This window comes from Pecten maximus, chromosome 5, assembly GCF_902652985.1.
Source record: "Pecten maximus chromosome 5, xPecMax1.1, whole genome shotgun sequence".
In the NCBI taxonomy this organism is placed as follows: Eukaryota; Metazoa; Mollusca; class Bivalvia; order Pectinida; family Pectinidae; genus Pecten; species Pecten maximus.
Window position 1 is genome coordinate 1,949,137 of NC_047019.1, and position 23,626 is coordinate 1,972,762.

Here is a 23,626-nt window from a genome sequence, read left to right on the forward strand (position 1 = left end):
GGTGTATGTATGTATATATGTATGGTCTTTACAGATTATGGTGTGTGTATATAAGTATGGTCTTTACAGATTATGGTGTATGTATATAAGTATGGTCTTTATAGATTATGGTGTATGTATATCAGTATGGTCTTTACAGATTATGGTGTATGTATATATATAAGTATGGTCTTTACAGATTATGGTGTATGTATATATGTATGGTCTTTACAGATTATGGTGTATGTATATAAGTATGGTCTTTACTGATTATGGTGTGTGTATATAAGTATGGTCTTTACAGATTATGGTGTATGTATATAAGTATGGTCTTTACAGATTATGGTGTATGTATATAAGTATGGTCTTTATAGATTATGGTGTATGTATGTATATAAGTATGGTCTTTACAGATTATGGTGTGTATATAAGTATGGTCTTTACAGATTATGGTGTATGTATATAAGTATGGTCTTTATAGATTATGGTGTATGTATGTATGTATATAAGTATGGTCTTTACAGATTATGGTGTATGTATATAAGTATGGTCTTTACAGATTATAGTATGTATATAAGTATGGTCTTTACAGATTATGGTGTATGTATATATGTATGGTCTTTACAGATTATGGTGTATGTATATAAGTATGGTCTTTACAGATTATGGTGTATGTATGTATAAGTATGGTCTTTACAGATTATGGTGTATGTATATAAGTATGGTCTTTACAGATTATGGTGTATGTATATAAGTATGGTCTTTACAGATTATGGTGTGTGTATGTATAAGTATGGTCTTTACAGATTATGGTGTATGTATATATGTATGGTCTTTACAGATTATGGTGTGTATATAAGTATGGTCTTTACAGATTATGGTGTGTATGTATAAGTATGGTCTTTACAGATTATGGTGTATGTATATAAGTATGGTCTTTACAGATTATGGTGTATGTATATAAGTATGGTCTTTACAGATTATGGTGTATGTATATATGTATGGTCTTTACAGATTATGGTGTATGTATATAAGTATGGTCTTTACAGATTATGGTGTATGTATATATGTATGGTCTTTACAGATTATGGTGTGTATATAAGTATGGTCTTTACTGATTATGGTGTATGTATATAAGTATGGTCTTTACAGATTATGGTGTATGTATATCAGTATGGTCTTTACAGATTATGGTGTATGTATATATGTATGGTCTTTACAGATTATGGTGTGTGTATATAAGTATGGTCTTTACAGATTATGGTGTATGTATATAAGTATGGTCTTTACAGATTATGGTGTATGTATATAAGTATGGTCTTTACAGATTATGGTGTGTATATAAGTATGGTCTTTACAGATTATGGTGTATGTATATATGTATGGTCTTTACAGATTATGGTGTGTATATAAGTATGGTCTTTACTGATTATGGTGTATGTATATAAGTATGGTCTTTACAGATTATGGTGTATGTATATAAGTATGGTCTTTACAGATTATGGTGTGTATATAAGTATGGTCTTTACAGATTATGGTGTATGTATATAAGTATGGTCTTTACAGATTATGGTGTATGTATATAAGCAAATATCTAATATGTATGGTCTTTACTGAATATGGTGTATGTACATAAGTATGGTATGTAAGTAAATATCTAATATGTATGGTCTTTACTGAATATGGTGTGGGTCTGTAAGTAAATATCTAATAAATATGTATTACTTTGAAGTTGGATTTAAGTTATGACTATAAATAAAATAACATGCAGTGCATCCTGCTTACATTCACACACATATATTACATTGTATGTCACTAGTCCCTACCATGTCTAGCCTGATGATATATTTAGATAACTGGTTTATTTGGTCAAGGCCATGTCCTTAACTTATCCCCAATCCAGCTGTTATGAGCATGAAACCTCACCACAGTGATAAATCAAGTACTCTTGAGAAACCCAGATACACATCATATAATATGTAATGATTGGTAACGACAATGAAAACCTCCAGAGGGCCTGTATAATCAAGATATAATGTCAGATAGGAAATCTGTTATTGTTTTATATATAAGTATATAGATATTGGGGTTAGTCTGCCCACTTCTATAGAGAGGTATCATATGTTTAACTCACACTAGATAAAGGGAGTCCGATCCTAAACAGTGACCACATGGTACAGAGTCTGATCCCCACAGTGACCACATGGTACAGAGTCTGACCCTCCACAGTGACCACATGGTACAAAGTCTGACCCTCAGTGACCACATGGTACAGAGTCTGACCCGCACAGTGACCACATGGTACAGAGTCTGACCCTCCACAGTGACCACATGTCCACAGATTCTGATCCCCACAGTGACCACATGGTACAGATTCTGATCCCCACAGTGACCACATGGTACAGAGTCTGACCCTCCACAGTGACCACATGGTACAGAGTCTGATCCCCACACGTACAGTGACCACATGCCGACAGATTCTGATCCCCACAGTGACCACATGGTACAGATTCTGATCCCCACACGTACAGTGACCACATGCCGACAGAGTCTGATCCCCCACAGTGACCACATGGTACAGAGTCTGACCCTCCACAGTGACCACATGGTACAAAGTCTGACCCTCCACAGTGACCACATGGTACAAAGTCTGACCCGCACAGTGACCACATGATATGGTACAAATTCTGACCCCCATAGTGACCACATGGTACAAAGTCTGACCCCCACAGTGACCACATGGTACAGAGTCTGACCCCCACAGTGACCACATGGTACAGAGTCTGACCCTCCACAGTGACCACATGGTACAGAGTCTGACCACCACAGTGACCATATGGTACAGAGTCTGACCCTCCACAGTGACCACATAGTACAGAGTCAGTCCACACAGTGACCACATAGTACAGAGTCTGACCCTCAGTGACCACATGGTACAGAGTCTGACCCTCCAGTGACCACATGGTACAGAGTCTGACCACCACAGTGACCATATGGTACAGAGTCTGACCCTCCACAGTGACCACATAGTACAGAGTCTGTCCACACAGTGACCACATAGTACAGAGTCTGACCCTCCACAGTGACCACATGGTACAGAGTCTGACCCCCACAGTGACCACATAGTACAAAGTCTGACCCCCACAATGACCACATGGTACAAAGTCTGACCCACAGTGACCACATGGTACAGAGTCTGACCCTCAGTGACCACATGGTACAGATTCTGACCCTCCACAGTGACCACACGGTACAGAGTCTGACCCTCGACAGTGACCACATGGTACAGAGTCTGACCCCCACAGTGACCACATGGTACAGAGTCTGACCCCCACAGTGACCACATGGTACAGAGTCTGACCCCCACAGTGACCACATGGTACAGAGTCTGACCCCCACAGTGACCACATGGTACAGAGTCTGACCCTCCAGTGACCACATGGTACAGAGTCTGACCACCACAGTGACCATATGGTACAGAGTCTGACCCTCCACAGTGACCATATAGTACAGAGTCTGACCCCCACAGTGACCAGATAAAAAGAAGCCATTTTGATAGGCCGGTAGGCCAATTCTATATCGAGATGAAGGGGCAAATACACCAAATAGACTCTTCACATATATGACCAGGTATTAGAGTAACAGAGACAAGTCATTTCGGTATAAATTACAATTACTACAGCAGTACTCTAATGAAGGTGACAGTGTACATACCATACAAGTCATTGTTAATATGTATACACTTTCATTGGTTGTGTAACAAAAATCCTTACATAAACCATACTTTCCAACCTGAAGAAAATGTTTAGAAATATCCTTGATAATACTTCTATGATGTACAACCTAACATGTACATCAAAACTTCTCAACTGTTTTCATTTCCACCTGGACATGGAGCTAGGTCCTTAAGGATACAATGTAGAATGCCAAATTTTCAGTTGTGAGGTATCTAATTTTCAGTTGTGAGGTATCAAATTTTCAGTTGTGAGGTATCTAATTTTCAGTTGTGAGGTATCTAATTTTCAGTTGTGAGGTATCTAATTTCAGTTGTGAGGTATCTAATTTCAGTAACATAAAAACATATGTTAATAAATCCGATTATAAAATTTAAGTGCAAAATATACATGAAGATATAAAGAGCTTGTGAGTTAAAAGTTTTCATAGCACATTGATATTTGACATTAACAAAAACTGAAATTAAAATGAATGTTCAATTAGTGTGGGATAGTATCAGTATATATAATCACAGAGATATACATGGGGCACAAATTTAAATTTCCAAACTCAGGACTTACTATTAACAAGAACATTAATCATGTTGTTTATATCCATGTACGCATACCACTTGTGAAGACCATGAATTGGACTTTGAGTCAAATCCTGCACTTATATAATTATTTAGTAGCTATATGTGAAGTTCATTCCAGTACAGGATTTATACAATCCTCTTCACCGGACTCAAAAACACACACATTATATACACTGTATATATAATAAAATAAAAAGCCAAACACAGATCTGCTGTCTCCCTAGTACTTCCGCGGCTACATTCTGCTGCTCTTCAGTACATAATCCTAATAGCATAGACAAAATGTATGTTATATGGATAATATAGACTGTTGGGCTATATCAATAGTCAAATTAATTGTTTTGTTCTATAACAAGGTCTTTGTTTTCCCAATCTTTATCTTCTAAACAAGTATTAGGGGCAGATGTTCACCTTAATTTTTTTTATAATCAATGAGATAGCAGGAATACAATAGGCCTGTATTCTCACCTGCTTCCAGAGCAAGTTATGCAGATTCTAAGCTGATTCACATATCAAAGCAGGCTAGGTTTATTCATTGAGATAACTATTCATATTGTAATCCTTCATTACAGAATTTATTCATTGGCACAATATTAGGTCTAGCTGGGATTTTTGGTTATTGAGAATAAGTCCTTTAAATATTTTAGTATATTTGACCCCTGTGAGTTTGAATGTAGGTCAAGGCCATACATTTGAACAAACTTGGTAGTTATAGTTGATGACTCACGGACGATGGACTCATCACCACGGCACATACTCATCACTTTCCCTTCTTTAAACACAAGAATTATAACACATTAATGAACTACAATACAGCTTAACGTCCATTGACCCCTTTCAGATACTATTCAGGTCCACATTGTTTGTCAGTTCCATTAGCAACCCTTTTGTCAAGCTTAAAATATATATTATCAAAAATTGTTTTGAAAAAAAAATGTTATTCTGATATGTCATTAAACATCTGACATCTCAATGATAAAAACAATAATATAGATATTGAACTGTAAGTGATAAAAACAATAATATATATATAGAACTGTAAGTGATAAAAACAATAATATATAATATAGAACTGAAAAGTGATAAAAACAATAATATATATATAGAACTGAAAAGTGATCAAAACAATAATATATATTTATTACATTTTTACCAGTGAAATATCAAAAATTATTCATTCTATAAAAGTGATATTTTTCACTAGTGAAGAATATCATATTTTTCACTAGTGAAAAATATCACTTTTGCTGATTTGACCAATCAAATTAATGATTAGAAAATACCAAAATAATTGACCAATCAGAAAGCCCGACATATATGTCAGCACCTGGACAGGGGGAACTACTTTTTTTGTTTTCAAATTATCGCTGTAGTCCTAGTTAGCATACGGGGTAGGGTTTTCGTTGATAAAAAATGTAATAAACAGAATATCTAACAGTGTCTTCAGTAAAACCAAATATATTTCACTCGTGTGGCTAATATTTTGATATTTTTCACTCGTGCTGCGCACTCGTGAAAAATATCAAAATATTAGCCACACTCGTGAAATATATTTGGTATTACTGAAGACACTGTTAGATATCCTCTATATATAGAACTGTAAGTGATAAAAACAATATTATATATATAGAACTGAAAAGTGATCAAAACAATAATATATATATAGAACTGTAAGTGATCAAAACAATAATATATATATAGAACTGTAAGTGATCAAAACAATAATATATATATAGAACTGAAAAGTGATAAAAACAATAATATATATATAGAACTGTAAGTGATCAAAACAATAATATATATATAGAACTGAAAAGTGATAAAAACAATAATATATATATAGAACTGAAAAGTGATAAAAACAATAATATATATATAGAACTGAAAAGTGATAAAAACAATAATATATATATAGAACTGTAAGTGATAAAAACAATAATATATATATAGAACTGAAAAGTGATAAAAACAATAATATATATATAGAACTGAAAAGTGATAAAAACAATAATATATATAGAACTGAAAAGTGATAAAAACAATAATTTCACATATATATAGAACTGAAAAGTGATCAAAACAATAATATATATATAGAACTGTAAAGTGATAAAAACCCTTAAAAGCTATTCAGGTCCTTTCAGGTCTTTTGGAGGACTCTAAATATTTGAAGCAATGTAACAAGAGACCCAGAGGGCCTGTATCGCTTACCTGGTTTATTTGAGCAAACATCAAAATAATGCTTATGTTCCATTTGCTAATAGCTTTATTTGTTGATGTATGATTATATACATAATTATGTTGTGGGGATCTCAACTGCTTTAAGGATATAACCCAGAAACAAAGTCAAGATTCAACATGATTGTATTTAAAGAAAGTATAATTCCCTCGTGGTGGGGTAAGACCCCTGGGCCAATTTTTACATCAGGATTGCACAGTGTTCATCTCTTGATGCCCAGCAAGGCTGTATATGATTTTGCGGTTGGGATCTGAATGGTTTCAAAGATAACAAAAAAAAATAATAAGTCTTCAGGTAGCAGACTACAGAAAGACTGGCTGCATGGCCATTGGTGATTATTTTGTAAAGCAAATAGCTCTAGTATTATGATATGCATAAAAAAATGAAAAAAAAAAATGTACACTATATTTCATTATTTGGTATATTCATTATGAAGTAGTACATACAGGCTTCACATTTGTTAAAACCAAAATAAATAGATAAGTTCCAGATCTGGATTTTCCGACAGTGTGTTTACACCGGAAATTTAGTTTTGCCTACAGCGAAAAATGGTGTCTTCCGATTAAGGTACATTGTAAGATTGCGGGAAAATTTAATGTGCAACATGGGTCAAAACAAGGCCCAGCCTTCCAGGGTTGTTACAACTGAAATATCAATGTCATACATACATTGCTTAGTTCCAGAGAAGTCATCAATCCCAATATTGCCAAATAGACCCCTTTTGGCCCCGCCCCCTCAAGGCCTCCTTCGGACCAGGTGAGCTAACAAATGAAAGCGGCATAGTTCATACTATATGCATTTCAATAAGATCTAGTGTTGGGTAATCGGTTGAACACGGCAACCGATGATCGGTTGTAAACGAATTATCTCGATAACCGATTATACGATTATAATCGGTTGTTATTGATTAGTCTGTTTGAAATTTAAAATGCAAACAAAATTAAGCCAGAGAAGGCAACTGGCACTTACTTATTCATTTGCTATTTATATCTATGGGACAAAGAATGTATAATGCCATTAAAACATCCCATTGAAATTAAAAATTATCAAATTAGTGATTATAAAACTTGACAAGTTTATCATGACAAGAAAATACACACATGATTGCAGCTTGTAAGTTAACACTTATTATCATTTAATGTTTCAAATGTTTTGTTTTGATGTCACATACTGCATGTATATACATACATTTAGATAAATATGTTTCAGTAATATCATGGTTCAACTACATTGCCTCAATGATTTTTCAATAATGAAGGGCTTAAAGATTAGAGCCAAAGATGCCCTACTCATATGAATAAAGAATATTGAATTTTAGCTGAACAGTGTCTTAAGAAATATGATTAGTTAACAATTAGAATAAAAATTCTGATGGCATTATGTATATAATTATAGGGACCCGATTAATCGATTATACAAAACATGATCGATGATCGTAATCGGTTGACAATAATCAACCGTTAATCGATCATTCCCGATCATCGACACATCACTAATACATACATAAATAAAAAGTCAATATGAAAACTTATTTATTGAATATTAATAAGTTAAAAATATTTACAAGTATAATAGAATGAAACTATTGTTATGTAGTAATTGAAATTGCACGAATATGTCTCTTAACATACCTTCTGTTTCTTTTCTTATTTTTTGGTTAATTTCTAAATTCTGGGTCCGGATTCCATTCTGAACATTAGTCACTCAAATAAGTCTGTACTTGATAAACAATGATCATTTTCCAGATACAAAATTCTTTCCTTTGTGTAATAAGAACATTTGCTAAAGTATAACAGAAACCCTTGTAACCCAGCCGCAGTTTCTCGTATTTTTCATCAGTGTAAAAGTCTTAAAAACATTCGTAAAGTGAAGGCCTCATACCCACCTAGAAAATTTGATTTACAGACACAGAAAATAAAAATATTTCAACAACTTATTGTTTATATTTCAATAAATTCCTATGCAATCACAGAAAAAAATCATGTTAGAAACATAGGATTATCTTACTTGCCTCTAGCAAGTGTACTGTACAATCACTTTTTTTACTTTCCTGAATTCAAATTTTGGTTTCCCTCCAGGACATTGGGCAAGTTATATACTCAAAGACTGAAAGTTGATGTAACTATAGATTTGCAAGAAAACTAATTAAATGTATACAAATTCTGAATATTTACCGCAAATTTACAGCAAACAGAAGCAGAAACTTTGCCGCAATAATTAGGCATATTAAACCTACAACATTGCTAACACAACTATGCAACTATATTCAAGGGAGGCCTCTCATTTCTGTATGGAATTATAATATTTATTTGCTTATTTTACAATAATACCAAATTATATTTATATATATGCAAATTATACTGAATACTTTCCAGTAATCTAGGGCTACGATAAATGTGTCTATTTATAAACATGTGGCCAACCACAACTGAAGCGTTAGAGCGTGAAATGTCCGTTATCGAATCGCGATAGGTTAATAATTTGTTGCCGTAACCTAACGTTAATTAAAAGGCCAATGCATGCTGACAATTTACATTCATTTCTATAACGGACTAATTGCATGTGAAATAGTATTTTAACCGTTACCCGATTCACGATTTGACTTGTACCGACTCCGAGCATGGCTGTCGTTTAACCCGCTTTTCTAAAAGTAAGCAATTGTGAATTAAAGGAGAGGACGTGTTGTTAATTTGTGCTGCATGGACAGAAACAGCACAAACGAATGAATGGTATAATATGCATTACCTGTTTGTGGTCCAAAACACTGTCGAAACAAATTCAGCCAAGACCTACCAACGTGGATGTAAGAATGTACATGATACACATATATGTGTGTGGTAACGTATACACATGACCGTAAGCGTTCAGGCAGACGATGTAAATAAAGGCCATCTCGCATCCCGACAAAACAGACCACAGTTTCGTAATTTTGGTAAATGTCGAATTTAACTTGACTTGCATTGTATAATCGTTATCATTTAAATCATTTGGTATACCTTGAGTAATTGCATGTGTATAAACGTCGAAAAGATAGTTAGAAAGCACGAAAAGTTCATCTCATCTCTCCAGTCGGAACATCTCTAGATTCTTCTGTTTCCTTACCGAAAAGCCCCGAGGATTTCCACTGCTCGCCTCTCGCCACATCATGCCACAGTTTCGCAATTTTTTTTAACGTTTGGAAGCTTCTAGTTAGCTGGCCCGCCAAGCCCACTAGAATATAGATATCGTGTCTAGTGAAAGGCCTTGTGGGCAGGATTACTAGAAATCTAAGGGTCTGTTTTTCTTCATCTTTTCCTTATCTTGTCGCGTATGGAATAGACAGGTCGCTATTGTTTTTTTGAGGTTTGAGTTATAAACGGGTTAATAAATCTATTTTCGATTTTGTCCTCATCAACATGCTCGTATATGTGTAGATCTATATGCGCACAGCCAGTGACACAACAGGCTATATGGTCTGTTGGCTGGGTTGCACGCCGAGTGACACAGCAGGCCCTGTGGGTTGCACGCCGAGTGACACAGCAAGCTTGTCCTAATCTCGAGGGGGACAGGTCTGTACAGTAATGTGCAACATGATACTTCTCTTACATTACCTAGGCTAGCTGTGAAAAAAACATTGTATCGTTCAATATTATTCTTAGATTTATAATGTCACAAAAAATAAAGATTTATCTATATTATTTGTTTAATTATTTATATATACTACACCTATTTATGGATGGCGATCCGTGCTAGTAACTAAACAAGAAATATCTTTAAAAAAAGATAAACGGCATAGTTTTAATGCTGGTGGTTATAATGCAAAACTGCTGGTGAAATAAATTAACGAACTAATTAGTAATGCGCAGTTTCAGCACGGATAACAAAATTGCATCAGTTTGAATCATTGTTTGTGATAATAAGACTGCATTTGAATCAGGAATATGATTTTATTAATGTGTCATTTGAATAGATATATCCACTTATTCAGCTTGCATTCAATCTTAATTTTGTTTCGTCTCTAACTGCATATCTGCATTTTGCATTCACCGCTACATTGACCAATCACATACTTCATCTTGACCAGTAACGCCACCTGTCGCGTCATATCCGGGGCCAAAAGAAAATTATACGGCTATGCCGAATTAAAGAAGCAAAAGTAATGTGTTAAAAAGCAAAAGTAAAGCGTTACCTTTGTAAATGTAGCAACCAATCAGTGAGCGTGTTACACAAGATGAATCCTAAGATACATACAATAAGAATTACACGTATCCCCCTCCCCTAATTATATATGTCCCGCGTATATTAGCTGCTGCGTCATTTATATTTAGTCAACTGTATCATATTGCTGTAATTGCGTGGACAAAAATATTACTAAAATATATTTTCCCCAAACATAAAACTGGGAAACTAAGCTCTCCAAGCTATACGGGAAACGTTAACAGTACATCTTCGTCTACTGTGTTGCAATGGTCAAATGAATCTTTAGAATTCAATACCTGATTTGTATATGTTTTAAAAGACAATTCAAATACTAATAACATCCATTCTAATTTTAGCACAGCAACCTACCTAATTAGATTTACCTGTGTATGCAGATCAAATCTATTTTATTTATTTTGATTAATTAGAAACACATAAAAATTAGATCAGAAATAAGAGATGATTCATAGAAAGAAAGGATAATTCACGTAATTCTTCACTGCCTTGTGAATATTACATGTATTTACGGTAGGGATAACATGTAACTATGAGAGGGACCGGGACTGCCAGCTACACGTGTAAACAGAGACTTGTATGGTATATACGTCTCTGGTGTAAACGAGAGTATGATCGGTAAAATGTCCAGGTGATCATTTCAATAAACAATATAACAACAGGACAATTAATATTGGGATTTATTCCCAAAGTATTGGATAAAGAATCACGTCAATGGATTTCTTGATGGTTATTATTGTAATATTTGTCTAAAATTGATATTAATTGGGAAATACACAAACAATATGATATATCAGGTGATCTAGTGAATTTGTTTAAACAAAAGTAGTAAATGGCGCCGCGGGACGTAGTGTTCGGTATTGTGGTAGATTATTTGACCTTGTCTAACTTATCTTACAGGTCAAATGGTGTTTAAATAGGTAGGTAACAGTGTTAGCCTTGTACGAGTTGCTTCCCTTGATATAATTCATTGATATGTTATTAACTCTTATCATTTTGCTATTAAAGAGCAATGTCTCGATAATATTTGTTTCGTTTTCTTACAGATCTAAATCAATAGAGAATCAATGTGATTTTCAATTGTTGATACCGTGATGACATTTGAAAAAGGTGTATAAATTGTTTTCAGTTAATGTTTTATTGAAACCTTAAAATAACGTTATCACCTTTTTTTAAACTCAAGATTTGTCTTTAGCTTGATTAACGTTTTCTATTCGTTCGCATTTTTGAAAAAGAAAAATGACAAAAAACAACGAAAGTTTCACGATAACTGGTAGATCTAGCGAGTAGCTTAATTATGGGTTATAACGAGTTTTCGTTTTTAATTATATGAGTTCTGAATTCAGTTTTTTTCACAGCACCGGCCTAATAAACCTATATCAGATTCTTTTATAAATGATATGACTTCATTATCAAACAAATCGTTGGGAATAACGAAAAATAAAGGATTTTGTGACATCAACCAATCCTTTAAGGAAGGGGCTTTTCTAAACTGGACTGTAATATTGCACGTTGTCAGTTACATAATTTATGTTGTGTGTTAACACGCTGTTTAGTGTTTATGTGGACATTAGATAGGGACATTAGATAGGGACATTAGATAGGGACATTAGATAGGGACCCTGTTTATTAGGAAGGATCAATTCTCGGTTAAGGTACAAACGTATTTATATAATGGCTCAAAGTCGTCATAATGAGTGCTGTCGTAATATAATGGCTCGAAGTCGTCATAATGAGTACTGTCGTAATATAATAGCTCGAAGTCGTGATAATGAGTACTGTCGTAATATAATGGCTCGAAGTTGTCATAATGAGTGTCGTAATATAATGGCTCGAAGTCGACATAATGAGTACTGTCGTAATATAATGGCTCGAAGTCGACATAATGAGTACTCTCGTAATATAATGACTCGAAGTCGTCATAATGAGTACTGTCGTAATATAATGGCTCGAAGTCGTCATAATGAGTACTGTCGTAATATAATGGCTCGAAGTCGTCATAATGAGTACTGTCGTAATATAATGGCTCGAAGTCGTCAAAATGAGTACTGTCGTAATATAATGGCTCGATGTCGTCATAATGAGTACTGTCTTACTCTCACAATTACCATTATATGACGCCTGAGAGCATACAGGGTAAACTTTGAAATCGTAAATGGTACACCCTGATGTCTAGTTCAATGGTACACCCTGATGTCTAGTTAAATGGGACACCCTGATGTCTAGTTAAATGGTTCACCCTGATGTCTAGTTAAATGGTACACCCTGATGTCTAGTTAAATGGTACACCCTGATGTCTAGTTAAATGGTACACCCTGATGTCTAGTTAAATGGTACACCCTAATGTCTAGTTAAATGGTACACCCTGATGTCTAGTTAAATGGTACACCCTGATGTCTAGTTAAATGGTACAACCTGATGTCTAGTTCAATGGTACACCCTGATGTCTAGTTAAATGGTACACCCTGATGTCTAGTTAAATGGTACACCCTGATGTCTAGTTAAATGGTACACCCTAATGTCTAGTTAAATAAGTCGATATCATGTAGTAATTAAATATTTCGACCGATACGTGTCGATATCATGTAGTAATTAAATATTTCGACCAATACGTGTCGATATCATGTAGTAATTAAATATTTCGACCGATACGTGTCGATATCATGTAGTAATTAAATATTTCGACCAATATGTGTCGATATCATGTAGTAATTAAATATTTCGACCGATACGTGTCGATATCCAAATTATTATTATTTCAATACACGCTATAACTGTTTCGAATATCGAGACTCAACGATATTGTTTGGTCGATATTTCCATAGGATTATTTAGCATGTCGAGAAAATCGTGTCGATGTCTTATTTCGCCCTTGCAAGACGTCGTCATAAAAAGGACGACTTATTTAGATATCGTTTAAAATTATTTCAAAATCTCAGCATATCGACTTAATTAGTCGATATCGCAACGCAAAGGGCACGTGATATGATAAAAAGCTTCAACTCAGCCATTTTCATCAAAAGCATAGGAGCAAGCTATAGTGGCAGAAATGATGGCTGTCCACTTTGTAAAGGTCGCTCTTTTATACAGTTTCTGTAGTTTTATAGCAATAATGACATTATAAATGACAAAGATTTGTTAATAAAAATCTTAATGCGCCCTAGAGCAGTTGTATGGTATTGCTACGGCGTAACCTTACCTAAAACTGCAAACAGTTTAGGGATAACATATATCAATGAGACAGGGTCTTTACATAGCAATAAAAAATGACCGAAACCAACTGGACATGGGTATGGCAATGCTTCCATATCCACTATTTACAAACGGTTTCGATGAGATTTCATAGATAATGTGTGTATGTCAATATTTCCATGTATTGTAATGTGATTCCGAAACGGACAGGAGAAAATAGGTTTGCTTAGATTAAATACCCTGTTTTTATTTTCCTATCCAACTAATTACATTTCATTTTCATTTCCAGATCGCCATATCCAGAGACCTATATTAAGGTCTCTGTCTAGAGTAAAAGTCGGGACAGCTCATGTGCCTCTGAACGTGGGAGCATCCACAGTTGTCAAGCCGGTGTAACGTTGAAAATGGACACCCGTGGAAAATGGAACCCGGTTCCATTTTCAACGTTCAAAATGGAACCGGGACGCCGTGGAAAACTGACTCTCCTGTTGAAAATGGACCCCATCAGGTCTCTCTTTTCCACGTGTAGCCTGTTGAAAACGGAACCCGTTGAAAAGTGAGCCACATATGTGTTGTTCTGGCACTGTTATAAGATACAAGTCTGTATACAATTTAACAAGTATAAAATATTGATCGATATTGATTAACAATTCGATATTTGGTGACCCATATAATGACTTTTGTATATCTTCAAATTGTATTGTGATATACATATATAATGTAAACGATATTGATCAACATTGATAAACAATTTGACCTTTGACCTTTGGTGGCCCATATTATGACCTTTGGTACAACTTATCACTATGATAAGATATTGATATGACACGTACACGATATTGATCGACACTGATTAAGAGTTTGACCTGTGACATTTGGTGACCCATATAATGACCTTTGGTACAACTTATCACTATGATAAGATATTGATATGACACGTACACGATATTGATCGACATTGGTTGTTAATTTGACCTGTGACCCTTATGATGACCTTTGGTATATCTTCAAACTGTAATATGATATAAATGTAAAATGTATACGATATTGATCGACAGTGATTGACAATTTGACCTGTGACCTTTGGTGACCCATATAATGACCTTTGGTATATCTTCAAACTGTAATATGATATACATGTAAAATGTATACGATATTGATCGACATTGGTTGATTATTTGACCTGTGACCCTTGGTGACCCATATAATGACCTTTGGAATAACTTCAAACTGAAATATGACATGCATATAAAACACATACGATATTGATCAATATTGATAAAATATTTGACCTTCGACCTTTGGTGACATATATAATGACCATTGGTAAAATTTATCACTATGATAAGATATTCATGTAACAACTACACGATATTGGTCGACATTGATTAACAATTCGACATATGACCTTTGGTGACCCGTACAATGACCCTTGGTATGAATTATGACTTATATAAGTTATGCATATATGTAACATGTACAAGATATTGATCGACATTGATTGACGATGTGATTTGTGACCTTTGGTGACCCGTATAATAACCTTTGGTTTATCTTCAAACTGTAATAAGATATGCATATAAAATGTATACGATATTGATCGATATTTACCTTTGAAATTGTTTGACCCATATAATGACCTTTCGTATAAATTAAAACAATAATAAGTTAATCATATATGATATTCATCGACATGGATCAACAATTTGTCCTATTAAGCGTTCGTTTTTTTTCTTTCATAAACCGAGATCCACTGTAACATTTGAATATGGAACTGGTGCCATTTTAAACATATAATATTGATATGGGTCAGTATGTCGTGGGGTCCATATTCAACGTTGAATATGGACCCAACGACATACTGACCCATTTCCATATCATTTGCTGAAAATGACCCCGGTTCTATATTCAACGTTGGAAATGGACCCCACGACATACTGACCCATATCAATATCATTTGAATCATTGGATTCTTCATAAATATGGACCAATGTCATGTACAGGTCATATGCATGTCTTATATAATTAAAAGTTACACCAAATGTCATAGGTCATTTTTTTTATCAATGTCGATCAATATCGTTTTCGTGCTATGTGAATATCTTATAGCCGTGATAAGTTATACCAAAGTTTATCAAATGGGTTACCAAAGGTCAAAGGTCAAATTATCAATCAATGTCGACCAATATTTTATACATTTCATATGCATATCATATTAGTTTGAATATATCCCAAAGGTCATTATATCGGTCACCAAAGGTCACAGGTCAAATTCTTAATTATTGTGGACCAATGTCATATACATGTCATATACATATCTTGTAAGAGTGATAAGTTATACGAAAGGTCATTATCTGGGTCACCAAAGGTCAAAGGTTAAATTGTTTATCAATGTCGACGAATATCGTGTACATGTCATATGAATATCTTATAACAGTGATGAGTTATATGGCAAAGGTCATTATATGGGTAACCAAGGGTCAAAGGTCAAATTGTTAATCAATGTCAATCAATATCGTGTACTTGTATAGGGACATCTTATTTAAAGTGTTGCTAATGGTCATTATCTTGGTCACTAGTTGTCACGAGTTAAAGTGTTAATCAATGTACATAAGTATTATATACATTTAATATACACTTCTCATAACAGCTTAATGTGAGATCAAAGGTCACCTGAGGTCACAGGCCATTTTATTTTATCAATGTCCTTCAATATCGTTTATACATTGTATCATGTAAGCATATCTTATCGCAACGTCTATGAAAATATAAACTGGTACCGAGATCCAATACTTTTATGTGGTTCACTATTCAACGGGGTCCATTTTCAAAGGGTATGTAAAGAAAATTTGATATTTGGTTCCGTTTTCCACGGCATCCCGGTTCCATTTTCCACGGGGGTCCATTTTCAACTGTGTTTCCTTCGACTGGTAGGCCTAGCATACGCTACTCGAAGCTTGATGTTGCTGGTTTAAAGTCTCGATTTAGGTTACAACCTCTACTCGCGACTCTAGGTTAGAACATTAGTCCGGGGTGACTGTTAGATGTTGTCAGTTGGTGCTCCCCTCCTCCTTTCTCAACACGGGCTTGGGACCGGCTACGGCGGAGTTACTCTACTCGAATCATTCCACATAGCTCGGCGACACTAAACAGACAAAGCGGTTTTGATTGGCTGACCAATCAGTGAACATAACCAATGGGAATGCAAACGCTTGATTGACGTACAAATGCATGTCTACTTTCTCGAGTAGGCGGGGTTACGATCACTCATCGCCGACTTCAACCAGACTCCAGACATGAGAGACAATCAGGCGCGGATCCAGGATTTTCGAAAGGGGGATGGGTCCAGTCATTTAGTGATATTGCGAGCGCCGTAGGCAATTTTTTTGGCGATGGGTCCAGGGCAACGCCCTGGTAGGGGGTCCCAAGGAGGCGAAGCCCCCCGGCGGAAAATGAATACTATAAAGTATAGCAAATATTCAACTTGTGAGCTGACAGTCTGAGCCGAGCAATTTCTTTCGTATAGCTGATATTAACTGATTTTGTTAGATACGATTGTAATAGAATTTTATCATTTAATTCCCTGTACAGCAAACCTTTCGACATATCTATAATAGCACTATATCCATTTTGATTAAAAATGTCAAATAATCTTTCCTTAATTATTGCAAAAGTAAAATCGTTTCCATTCTGGGCGTCCCAAATATAACCTAAGCCTAAGCGATTCAATTCATCTTTGATAAAACTTTGAAATTTTCAAAGCGCCATATCTCCGTCATTTTTTATCCGAGTATCAAAAAAAAATGCACGCTTTGTCTCAGTGGTTAATTTTCTTTCATGCAAGATGAAAAAAATATTTAGTTTCAGAATTTTTTTTCCGACATTTTGTTTACCCCATAGCGAGGTCGTGACCTTGACATATTTTCTGATAACATGGCATGGATAAAAGTTAGCCCCGACCATGATCTACATGACAAATTGATCGTGAATGAAATAAAACGATTCCTTATGATGTTATGATCGTTCAAAAAACTCTTTTAAATTTTTTTTTTAGATCTGTGACCTTGACCTTTAAACCTATGGTCACCAAAATGGTAATGTAATGATCAGCTCGATGTGTGCTATCATGTACTATAATATGAACGTTTTATCTTCATTCGTTTTTGAATGAAAGTGTTTACAAAATCTGGGGAAATAAGAAAAAGAACTAGATTTGATCAAGATCAAAACACGGGATTTCCAACCAGAAAATGATCACAGACATGTTCTCGTTCTGACGAACGCTTTTGTACGTTTTACCTACGTTTTCTCTTCGTTTTCTCATCGCTTCCCGTCTTTAACCGATCGGTGGACTTTCAACTGTATCTGCGACCTTGAACATCGAAGGTCAAGGTCAAAGATTTGCCTAACTTTTGTCAGGGTAACTTTCTTTACGGACAATGTTCCCTTAAGCTATGTTCTTAATTTGGCCAACTTATCCCCTGGAAGTCCCAAAACCATATTAAGAGTGTCAAACTCAACACCTAAGAATGTCAACACAAGGACCTACTGTTTTGTCATCGGCTAAAGGAACCGCCAGCAAAAAACAATTTTCATATAATACATTCATTGTATAAATCATCCAAAAAGTGTAGCAAAGATGGCTGGATTGTTTTTGTGTGTAAATTCATGTTATTTTTTACAGACCATTCTAAAAATGTAGCAATTTTTTCAAACAGAGCGCAGCTTATACTAGCCCCCATAGGCAGACACTTGTCAAAATAAAATTTACCTTCAACCTGAAAACCTAGGATATCAAAATCACTTAAGATATTGGCAGTAATCTAAAGGCCGACTTGATGTCAGATTTTCCAAGCAGTGCTCCCGGACCTAGAGTTTGTATCATATTGATAGCGTCATATATGTTAGTATATTTTACCGAGCACTCCGCTACATCTATAAAATCATTTACTGAAGTCGACTCAGGGAATGAAAGGTGGTGAATAACTCGAGAATCCCCATCTTTTTTTGGAACTAGGCCTAAAGGGGAAATTCGTAAAGTTGGCATAGGGGAGCAAGTAAATGGGCCTGCTATCCGACCGACCTGTATCTCTTTCTGGATTTTTGCCTTAATTATGTCTGGAGATAATACAGCACTTCGGAGATTTTTTGCTGTAGTGGGTAAGCGAGGCCCTTTATATTTCCAAACCATACCGAAAACCATGTATTGATTCTTCTGCCACTGTTTTTGGGGGTATGTAGATAAAAGATGTGACATTGGTTCTAATTTTATAGGGGAGTAACCTAATGAGTATATTGACCTATTTCTGGCTGCACTTTGATCTTGGGTGTTGTCCCCCACAAACCGCGCATGCGTGTGTAAATTTGCAGTTCGGCCCTAAGGAACAGTGCCCTTTATTGAACCCCCAGCAGTCTTTAGCCCGTGAGGTACGAAAACCGGGTGTTTTTCCAAGGTGATATTCGTAAACACCATGAAGGCGCTTGTCCAATGGTGAATGTTTGTTATGAGTTTCACGTACATGCGTTTTTGGACAACTTGCTTACCGTTTTTCATTACTAGATCCCTCCAGCTTGATCAAGGTCATTGTTTAAGTCCCTAGCATATTTGGTCCCCAGCCCATATTCTTCCCTTTAATTTCAGCGGAACATGCCCCCCGATTTCATCGAACACACTAGTTGCGGGGCGGGGATCCATATCAGGGATCATGACCCATTCTGTAGGGGGCTCAGCCCCTCCACATTTCCTGACGTTCCCGGTCTTTCAAGAAAATCGACCTCTGGAGTCGAAGCCCTCACAGCGGGGTTGGGCACATGGCTGGTATCGACATCCGCGGGGGGATGCCCACCACACCGGGAGAACTTTCTTTCCTCCTCTTATTTGCTGACTTGTCAGCCGTTTCTGCCCATGGCGATGATGATGGATTGTAGGTTTTCCAATTTTGTGAGTCAGTTATGCTGCAATGGAGCTGCGTGTAGTCAGGGTCACTAAGACGCTTAAAAATCAACTGTAGGGAAGACGAGTTATTTCCCCTGGCCCTAACTCTAGAAAGGCCAATACTTGCTTGTTTTAAAGGATATTATCTTACATTACATTAATAACCTTAAATACATGTAAATGTCCAATACCACATCACATTGTCAAGTCATGACACAATACATACCCCATATCACAACACATTGTCTAGTCATGACACAATACATACCCCATATCACAACACATTGTCTAGTCACGACACAATACATACCCCATATCACAACACATTGTCTAGTCACGACACAATACATACCCCATATCACAACACATTGTCTAGTCACGACACAATACATACCCCATATCACAACACATTGTCTAGTCACGACACAATACATACCCCATATCACAACACATTGTCTAGTACTACACAATACATATCCCATATCACAACAGATTGTCTAGTCATGACACAATACATACCCCATATCACAACACATTGTCTAGTCACAAGACAATACATACCCCATATCACAACACATTGTCTAGTCACGACACAATACATATCCCATATCACAACACATTGTCTAGTCACGACACAATACATATCCCATATCACAAGACATTGTCTAGTTACGACACAATACATGTCCCATATCACAAGACATTGTCTAGTTACGACAAAATACATATCCCATATCACAACACATTGTCTAGTCGTAATACACTATATGTTCCCTATCACACATATTGTTTAGTCGTGATACAATACATATCCCCTACCACAACATATTGCCTAGTTATGATGCAAGATAATATTATTACATCTCATACACACCACTTAATACATGTCATCAGTCGTCACCTACAACATTTCCACAACCTCAATACACTGTCTATTCACCACACAGAGCATGTCCTCTACAACAAAACACATCAACTATTCATGATACAATACAATTCCCTTGAGATATTGTCTATCTTCATATGTCCACAACACATATAGTATCACCTCCTCTCTCTGCCTTCTCCAACATACAACAATAATATATGTCTCCTTTTCTCCACCACACTGCATGTATTCCATCAATATCCTTGCCAGGAAAATTGATAAGTCGAGTGACAAAATAGAGTTAACACAACGAGTGGTTGTTGGATATGAAATTCCTTTCACTCAAGTAAGTTATTTGTTTAAAGTTACAAGAGACTCGAGTTTTAGCGAGTGTCTTTTGTAATTTTTAAAAAGTAACTTATTAGTATGAAATCAATTACATATCCGTCTTGTGTTTCGTGTGACCTTTTTCTACCACTATAATATCGGTTGGAATCGAAGACAAGTTTAATTACACTTGGTTTTGTTAACATCACTTACCTAGAACTCTCGGAATATGTGCTGCGGATTCCATGTATCAATCGGTCATCGGGTATGAACTATAGAAACGGATCGCCATACTGGTTGAGGTACTCGGTGAAATAGCAATCGTCACTGCGACGATCTGTTCAATAATAAAGACAAGTGTTTCTTCATATATAATCTCTTAGATGAAAAACAGAATACATGTAAATTTACATTACAATTTTGAGAGCTAGTCCACGTGTTACAACGGAATCACATGGACTATTATCAAGTATCTGAAACGTCACACTTCATATTGCCAAAGGAAATAGGATAACTTCAAATCAGATTATGATGTCGATTATATACAATTTGTCCATGATCTTCATCAACCTGCATCTCTCGAAACCTTGTGGTGTAAACGTTGTGGTGTAAACCTTGTGGTGTAAACATTGTGGTGTAAACGTTGTAGTGTAAACCTTGTAGTGTAAACGTTGTGGTGTAAACCTTGTGGTGTAAACATTGTGGTGTAAACCTTGTGGTGTAAACGTTGTGGTGTAAACCTTGTGGTGTAAACATTGTAGTGTTAACCTTGTGGTGTTAACTTTGTGGTGTAAACCTTGTGGTGTAAACCTTGTGGTGTTAACCTTGTGGTGTTAACTTTGTGGTGTAAACATTGTGGTGTTAACTTTGTACTGTAAACCTTGTGGTGTTAACTTTGTAGTGTAAACCTTGTGGTGTTAACCTTGTGGTGTAAACTTTGTAGTGTTAACCTTGTGGTGTAAACCTTGTGGTGTTAACTTTGTAGTGTAAACTTTGTGGTGTTAACCTTGTGGTGTTAACTTTGTGGTGTTAACCTTGTGGTGTAAACTTTGTAGTGTTAACCTTGTGGTGTTAACCTTGTGGTGTTAACTTTGTAGTGTAAACATTGTAGTGTTAACCTTGTGGTGTAAACCTTGTGGTGTTAACTTTGTAGTGTAAACTTTGTGGTGTTAACCTTGTGGTGTTAACTTTGTAGTGTAAACCTTGTGGTGTTAACCTGTGTTAACCTTGTGGTGTAAACCTTGTAGTGTAAACTTTGTAGTGTAAACCCTTGTAGTGTTAACCTTGTGGTTTTAAACTTGTGCTGTAAACACGTGTTAACCTTGTGGTGTTAACCTTGTGGTTAACCTTGTGGTGTTAACCTTGAGTTGTTAACACGTGTTAACATTGTGGTGTAAACCTTGTGGTGTTAACCTTAAGGTGTAAACATTGTGGTGTAAACATTGTGGTGTTAACCTTAAGGTGTAAACATTGTGGTGTAAACATTGTGGTGTTAACCTTGAGGTGTAAACCTTGTGGTGTAAACATTGTGGTGTAAACCTTATGGTTTTAACATGTGTTAACCTTGTGGTGTTAACCTAAAGGCAAACTATGTATTTCTTAATATTAAAAATTACTTTCACTACAAAGTATGGCATCTCCAACTTCTTTAATTAGGACAGTGCATGGGCTTGCAGGATTGCTTTCTTTCCCTGGAAAAAAAGCAAACAACTGTAATTGGGACAAGCTGAATCGAGTATCCAACCCCCAGAAATTATCTGCTGGCGTAATGCACCAATCACATAGGAGGAATATGTGTCTGATATGACATCTCAATTCAACATTTCATATCATGAAAAATTATTGATATTTGTAGTATTTATTTCGTGTCCACCTGATCTATCTGAATTTTATAACTTGAATATTTTGAATTGACAACTATTTTTAAAATGACGACATCTTTATTTGCCATGACTAAAGACACTTGTCTGATATTGACACGACTCCAAAATGGAAAAATTGTCATATATAATGACAGCTGTATAGGGTAATTAACTGAAACAATATTTTTTTTAGAATTTTAAGTTTTAGCGTACCATTTTCCTCGACAGTGTTGTCATCCTGGAATTCTGCTGTTGCGCTTGGTTCCTTTGACACCGATGAACCATCGTCTAAAAACAGTTAAAAAAAGGGGTAAAGTGCAGGAAGAAATGACATGTTTGTATTGACAAGTGTAACTTTGTCTTAAAACAAAGTAAAATGCCTGATAGGATCATTACGTTTTAACAAAACATGACATATTTTGGAGATTTAGACATGAAGTGGTATTATTGAAACAAGTCTGATATTGAGAGGCCTTGTAAAAAGGTCTGTCTGATATCAATGACATGTCATTTATTACAATGAGATGACAACATGGCATGTCTGATATGATTATGATGACATGACAACATGACATGTCTGATAGCATGACGTGTCTGATGTAGAAATGACATGACATGCCTGATATAGAAATGATATGACATGTCTGATGTAGAAATGACATGACATGTCTGATATAGAAATGATATGACATGCCTGATATAGAAATGATATGACATGTCT

At 35.6% G+C, this 23,626-nt stretch overlaps 1 protein-coding gene across 2 annotated transcripts in view; it reads right to left on the reverse strand.

The window, feature by feature from the left end:
• LOC117326820 (mitochondrial glutamate carrier 1-like) overlaps window positions 1–9,434 on the reverse strand; it is a 47,611-nt gene extending 38,177 nt beyond the window's left edge. The window contains exon 1 of one of the 2 annotated variants that reach the window (XM_033883556.1): window positions 9,273–9,434. The gene's annotated coding sequence lies outside the window, so the exon portion shown is untranslated. Of the gene's footprint in view, window positions 1–8,158; window positions 9,173–9,272 lie in introns of those variants that run through there. The other variant, XM_033883558.1, reaches the window with a different exon arrangement.
• Between the last annotated feature and the right edge of the window lie 14,192 nt (window positions 9,435–23,626).